Raw genomic sequence first — 7107 nt, forward strand, 5'->3', positions numbered from 1 at the left:
CTTCTTTGCATAGCTCGTTGCGTCATCCTCAATTTCAGTAGAACCCTTTTCGTAAGGCTCAAGGTTTCTGCCCCGTACGTGAGTACTTGTAAGACACAGCTGTTATACACTTTTCTCTTTACACTTTTCGTATATACTGCTGCAAAACTGACATTTTTTCCGTAACTTCAACAATCCCATTGCCATATTTTGAACCCTTCTTTAGCTGGCCTCACTTCGGGTGCGACCATGGGAGGTAGACGGGAGGTTTGAGAGAAGCTGATCTTATATAATTAATGGTTGAGAAGTGGGTAAGGATTGTCATGCTTCTCATGCAACAGAGGGGAGTCTATTTCCTGGTGACTGGTTTGCATCTAGGATGTCTAATCTAGTCATAATTGCTGCTATTGCCATAGCCAATTGGTTCATCATATTGTCACGTGGAAGTGACGGTGAAGAAAGCAGCAATACGGTGGAATGCAAAACAAGCTTTTATTGGGCGAACCTGTGCCCACAAAAACAGGCTACACTTATAGCAAAACGATAGCGGCGAACACGGTCGGCGAGCGTCGGAAATCTGATCACCGGGTCAAGCGCGTCGGCTTTTATACAGAATCGTCGAATGTTCCAGACTAATCGTTGGGAACCGCGTGCCTTCCACAAAGTTCTACAGCATTCGCGTCAGGCGAATAAATCAGATAACACAAGGTTCGGCGCCAACAGACTGCGGATTGAAGCATCGATAACTTTCCAGAAACTTCGGATACATGCAAGCGCCTCCCGCGCTGTGCGATAAGATTTGTTAGGCGGCGAAACGTGGTCGCCCGATAAATATAAGTACACGTGTCAATACCTCCCTCTTAAAAAGCATCGTCCCGATGCTACAAATATAAGAGAGCAAAACACAAAAGGACACTTATTAAACATAAGTAACAAAACAACGAAAAGAAATAAAGTCCAAAGGTCAGTTACGCGAAGTCCCAAAGTTCGTCAACGCTGGTGGTTCGGCTTGAGTCGCACAACATGGATAATTTCAGGTCGTGAGCGGCGCCGCTGTGACAGCGAAATGCCGTCTGGCACGACCTCATAGTCCAGTGCGCCAATACGTCGAATGATCTTGTACGGTCCGAAATAGCGACGCAAGAGCTTCTCGCTCAGTCCTCGTCGGCGTATAGGGGTCCAAACCCAAACACGGTCACCGGGCTGGTACTCGACAAAGCGTCGTCGGAGGTTGTAGTGTCGACTGTCGGTCCTCTGTTGGTTCTTGATCCGCAGGCGGGCGAGCTGTCGGGCTTCTTCGGCGCGCTGGAGATAGCTAGCGACGTCAACATTCTCTTCTTCAGTGACGTGGGGCAGCATGGCGTCGAGCGTCGTCGTCGGGTTTCTGCCGTAAACCAGCTTAAACAGCGTGATCTTTGTTGTTTCTTGCACCGCCGTGTTGTAAGCGAAGGTTACATACGGCAGGACCGCGTCCCACGTCTTGTGCTCGACGTCGACGTACATTGCTAGCGTGTCGGCGAGGGTCTTGTTCAGGCGCTCCGTGAGACCATTCGTCTGCTGATGGTAGGCAGTTGTCCTCCTGTGGCTTGTCTGGCTGTACTGCAGAATGGCCTGGGTGAGCTCTGCTGTAAAAGCCATTCCTCTGTCGGTGATGAGGACTTCTGGAGCACCATGTCGCAGGTGAGCTCTGCTGTAAAAGCCATTCCTCTGTCGGTTGTTTTTTTTCTATTCTTCTCTCGAGTGATGGCAATGAAATACTAATTAATTATTAACTATTTTTGCTAAATAATACTAATTAATAATAATACTAAATTTTCCGACGCAGGATGTTAGGCAGATTGGTCTGAGGTTCTCGATCTCAAGCTTCTTTACAGATTTTGGAATGAGCGTTATCGTAGCTTTCTTCCATTGAGCTGATACTTCTCCCTTTACCCAACACTCGATTATGTATTTTGTTAGTTTCGCGATCGATTCATCATTGAGGTTCCTGAGAGTCTTGTTGGTTATACCGTCCGGGCCTGGGGCTGATTTGGCGTTCCTCGTCTAATTTTGCGTTTGTATTCCTGTTGTAGCTAGGATAGCTGCAAGGGGGTGCCTGTGTTAAGTATTTTTGCTCTAATTCATTGAAAAATTCTTCTTCTGTGCCCTCATATGCGTGTATTAACTTATCAATGGCTAGCATGTAGTTTTTCTTGTAATTCGCTCGGTCAAGCAGGAACCTCAGCATGTGCCACGTTTTGGCGGTGCTCAATTGCCCATCCATGGTATTACATATCTCGTCGGATTGTTGTTTGGTGAGTTGCTTAGCATGTTCGTCTATAGTTTTGTTGAAGAGCGCTATGCGCTTTCTTAACTTTCTGTTATGTTTCCGACCTCTAAGTATATTCTGAAGCGACTGCTTAGCTTCCCACATGTGGATTAGTCTGCTGTCGCATTTCTCCACATTAGATTCAGGTGGTACTATTTCTGTGGCAGCTTTGACGTCATCGCTGAGCTCCTTATTCCATTGTTCTTTGTCTGCGATGGAGCGTTGCTGTATCGTCTCTCGCGTTCTACGAAATAGTTCCCCGTCTAGAAATTTAATCTGTCGTTCTTTGGGTCTGTCCGTCCTTCTCTGACGTGTAACTTCGATATGCGGTGGACGCTACGCAAATCTTCCAGTTGATTGTGCCACGTGGCCTTTTCAATATTCTTGGTAAACGTTAGGTCTGGCGTTGTATGCCTGTTTAGCGCCGTGCCTGTTTTGGTTAGAGTGGCGCGGTCTGTGACGACCTTAAGGCCTAATTCTTGCGAGTCGTTCTATAAGTCCCTTCCTTTTTCTTTGGTATATAAATATCCCCACGTGGTGTCGGGAGAATTAAAGTATCTTCCTATAACTACCAGATTTTCTCCAGCAAGTTTGATTGTTTTCTGCAACATGTCCTTGAATTTGTGTTGATGTAGCGTGGGGTTGCTATAAATGTTCAGAATATATAAGCTACGTCCTCTCTTCTTTTGCGGGATGAGTTTCAATAGAATGTTGTCAGTGTGTGCTATGCCTTTGTTGCGTTGCACGTACTTTACGTTTCTTTTCACCAGCGTGGTTTATGCTCTGGTCTCCCCTTCGGCATAGCCAAAATATCTGTATCCTGCTAGCTTTGCCATCTCGTGTGTTTTCTGCAGAATTATGACGTCCGGTGTATGCTTATCTCTTATCATTATCATCATCGTCCTGGTTACGCCCATTGCAGGGCAAAGGCCTCTCCTATACTTCTCCAACTACGCCGGTCATGTACTAATTGTGGCCATGTTATCCCTGCAAGCTTCTTAATCTCATCCGCCCCTAACTTTCTGCCGCCCCCTGCTACGCTTCCCTTCCCTTTGAATTCAGTCCGTAACCCTTAATGACCATCAGTTATCTTCCCTTCTCATTACATGTCCTGCCCATGCCCATCTCTTTCTCTTGATTTCAACTAAGATGTCATTAACTCGCGTTTGTTCCCTCACCCAATCTGCTCTTTTCTTATCCCTTAACGTTACACCTATCATTCTTCTTTGCATAGCTCGTTGCGTCATCCTCAATTTCAGTAGAACCCTTTTCGTAAGGCTCAAGGTTTCTGCCCCGTACGTGAGTACTTGTAAGACACAGCTGTTATACACTTTTCTCTTTACACTTTTCGTATATACTGCTGCAAAACTGACATTTTTTCCGTAACTTCAACAATCCCATTGCCATATTTTGAACCCTTCTTTAGCTGGCCTCACTTCGGGTGCGACCATGGGAGGTAGACGGGAGGTTTGAGAGAAGCTGATCTTATATAATTAATGGTTGAGAAGTGGGTAAGGATTGTCATGCTTCTCATGCAACAGAGGGGAGTCTATTTCCTGGTGACTGGTTTGCATCTAGGATGTCTAATCTAGTCATAATTGCTGCTATTGCCATAGCCAATTGGTTCATCATATTGTCACGTGGAAGTGACGGTGAAGAAAGCAGCAATACGGTGGAATGCAAAACAAGCTTTTATTGGGCGAACCTGTGCCCACAAAAACAGGCTACACTTATAGCAAAACGATAGCGGCGAACACGGTCGGCGATCGTCGGAAATCTGATCACCGGGTCAAGCGCGTCGGCTTTTATACAGAATCGTCGAATGTTCCAGACTAATCGTTGGGAACCGCGTGCCTTCCACAAAGTTCTACAGCATTCGCGTCAGGCGAATAAATCAGATAACACAAGGTTCGGCGCCAACAGACTGCGGATTGAAGCATCGATAACTTTCCAGAAACTTCGGATACATGCAAGCGCCTCCCGCGCTGTGCGATAAGATTTGTTAGGCGGCGAAACGTGGTCGCCCGATAAATATAAGTACACGTGTCAATACCTCCCTCTTAAAAAGCATCGTCCCGATGCTACAAATATAAGAGAGCAAAACACAAAAGGACACTTATTAAACATAAGTAACAAAACAACGAAAAGAAATAAAGTCCAAAGGTCAGTTACGCGAAGTCCCAAAGTTCGTCAACGCTGGTGGTTCGGCTTGAGTCGCACAACGTGGATAATTTCAGGTCGTGAGCGGCGCCGCTGTGACAGCGAAATGCCGTCTGGCACGACCTCATAGTCCAGTGCGCCAATACGTCGAATGATCTTGTACGGTCCGAAATAGCGACGCAAGAGCTTCTCGCTCAGTCCTCGTCGGCGTATAGGGGTCCAAACCCAAACACGGTCACCGGGCTGGTACTCGACAAAGCGTCGTCGGAGGTTGTAGTGTCGACTGTCGGTCCTCTGTTGGTTCTTGATCCGCAGGCGGGCGAGCTGTCGGGCTTCTTCGGCGCGCTGGAGATAGCTAGCGACGTCAACATTCTCTTCTTCAGTGACGTGGGGCAGCATGGCGTCGAGCGTCGTCGTCGGGTTTCTGCCGTAAACCAGCTTAAACAGCGTGATCTTTGTTGTTTCTTGCACCGCCGTGTTGTAAGCGAAGGTTACATACGGCAGGACCGCGTCCCACGTCTTGTGCTCGACGTCGACGTACATTGCTAGCGTGTCGGCGAGGGTCTTGTTCAGGCGCTCCGTGAGACCATTCCTCTGCTGATGGTAGGCAGTTGTCCTCCTGTGGCTTGTCTGGCTGTACTGCAGAATGGCCTGGGTGAGCTCTGCTGTAAAAGCCATTCCTCTGTCGGTGATGAGGACTTCTGGAGCACCATGTCGCAGGTGAGCTCTGCTGTAAAAGCCATTCCTCTGTCGGTTGTTTTTTTTCTATTCTTCTCTCGAGTGATTGCAATGAAATACTAATTAATTATTAACTATTTTTGCTAAATAATACTAATTAATAATAATACTAAATTTTCCGACGCAGGATGTTAGGCAGATTGGTCTGAGGTTCTCGATCTCAAGCTTCTTTACAGATTTTGGAATGAGCGTTATCGTAGCTTTCTTCCATTGAGCTGATACTTCTCCCTTTACCCAACACTCGATTATGTATTTTGTTAGTTTCGCGATCGATTCATCATTGAGGTTCCTGAGAGTCTTGTTGGTTATACCGTCCGGGCCTGGGGCTGATTTGGCGTTCCTCGTCTAATTTTGCGTTTGTATTCCTGTTGTAGCTAGGATAGCTGCAAGGGGGTGCCTGTGTTAAGTATTTTTGCTCTAATTCATTGAAAAATTCTTCTTCTGTGCCCTCATATGCGTGTATTAACTTATCAATGGCTAGCATGTAGTTTTTCTTGTAATTCGCTCGGTCAAGCAGGAACCTCAGCATGTGCCACGTTTTGGCGGTGCTCAATTGCCCATCCATGGTATTACATATCTCGTCGGATTGTTGTTTGGTGAGTTGCTTAGCATGTTCGTCTATAGTTTTGTTGAAGAGCGCTATGCGCTTTCTTAACTTTCTGTTATGTTTCCGACCTCTAAGTATATTCTGAAGCGACTGCTTAGCTTCCCACATGTGGATTAGTCTGCTGTCGCATTTCTCCACATTAGATTCAGGTGGTACTATTTCTGTGGCAGCTTTGACGTCATCGCTGAGCTCCTTATTCCATTGTTCTTTGTCTGCGATGGAGCGTTGCTGTATCGTCTCTCGCGTTCTACGAAATAGTTCCCCGTCTAGAAATTTAATCTGTCGTTCTTTGGGTCTGTCCGTCCTTCTCTGACGTGTAACTCCGATATGCGGTGGACGCTACGCAAATCTTCCAGTTGATTGTGCCACGTGGCCTTTTCAATATTCTTGGTAAACGTTAGGTCTGGCGTTGTATGCCTGTTTAGCGCCGTGCCTGTTTTGGTTAGAGTGGCGCGGTCTGTGACGACCTTAAGGCCTAATTCTTGCGAGTCGTTCTATAAGTCCCTTCCTTTTTCTTTGGTATATAAATATCCCCACGTGGTGTCGGGAGAATTAAAGTATCTTCCTATAACTACCAGATTTTCTCCAGCAAGGTTGATTGTTTTCTGCAACATGTCCTTGAATTTGTGTTGATGTAGCGTGGGGTTGCTATAAATGTTCAGAATATATAAGCTACGTCCTCTCTTCTTTTGCGGGATGAGTTTCAATAGAATGTTGTCAGTGTGTGCTATGCCTTTGTTGCGTTGCACGTACTTTACGTTTCTTTTCACCAGCGTGGTTTATGCTCTGGTCTCCCCTTCGGCATAGCCAAAATATCTGTATCCTGCTAGCTTTGCCATCTCGTGTGTTTTCTGCAGAATTATGACGTCCGGTGTATGCTTATCTCTTATCATTATCATCATCGTCCTGGTTACGCCCATTGCAGGGCAAAGGCCTCTCCTATACTTCTCCAACTACGCCGGTCATGTACTAATTGTGGCCATGTTATCCCTGCAAGCTTCTTAATCTCATCCGCCCCCCAACTTTCTGCCGCCCCCTGCTACGCTTCCCTTCCCTTTGAATTCAGTCCGTAACCCTTAATGACCATCAGTTATCTTCCCTTCTCATTACATGTCCTGCCCATGCCCATCTCTTTCTCTTGATTTCAACTAAGATGTCATTAACTCGCGTTTGTTCCCTCACCCAATCTGCTCTTTTCTTATCCCTTAACGTTACACCTATCATTCTTCTTTGCATAGCTCGTTGCGTCATCCTCAATTTCAGTAGAACCCTTTTCGTAAGGCTCAAGGTTTCTGCCCCGTACGTGAGTACTTGT

The sequence above is a fragment of the Dermacentor variabilis genome, chromosome 7 (genome assembly GCF_050947875.1).
Source record: "Dermacentor variabilis isolate Ectoservices chromosome 7, ASM5094787v1, whole genome shotgun sequence".
NCBI lineage: Eukaryota > Metazoa > Arthropoda > Arachnida > Ixodida > Ixodidae > Dermacentor > Dermacentor variabilis.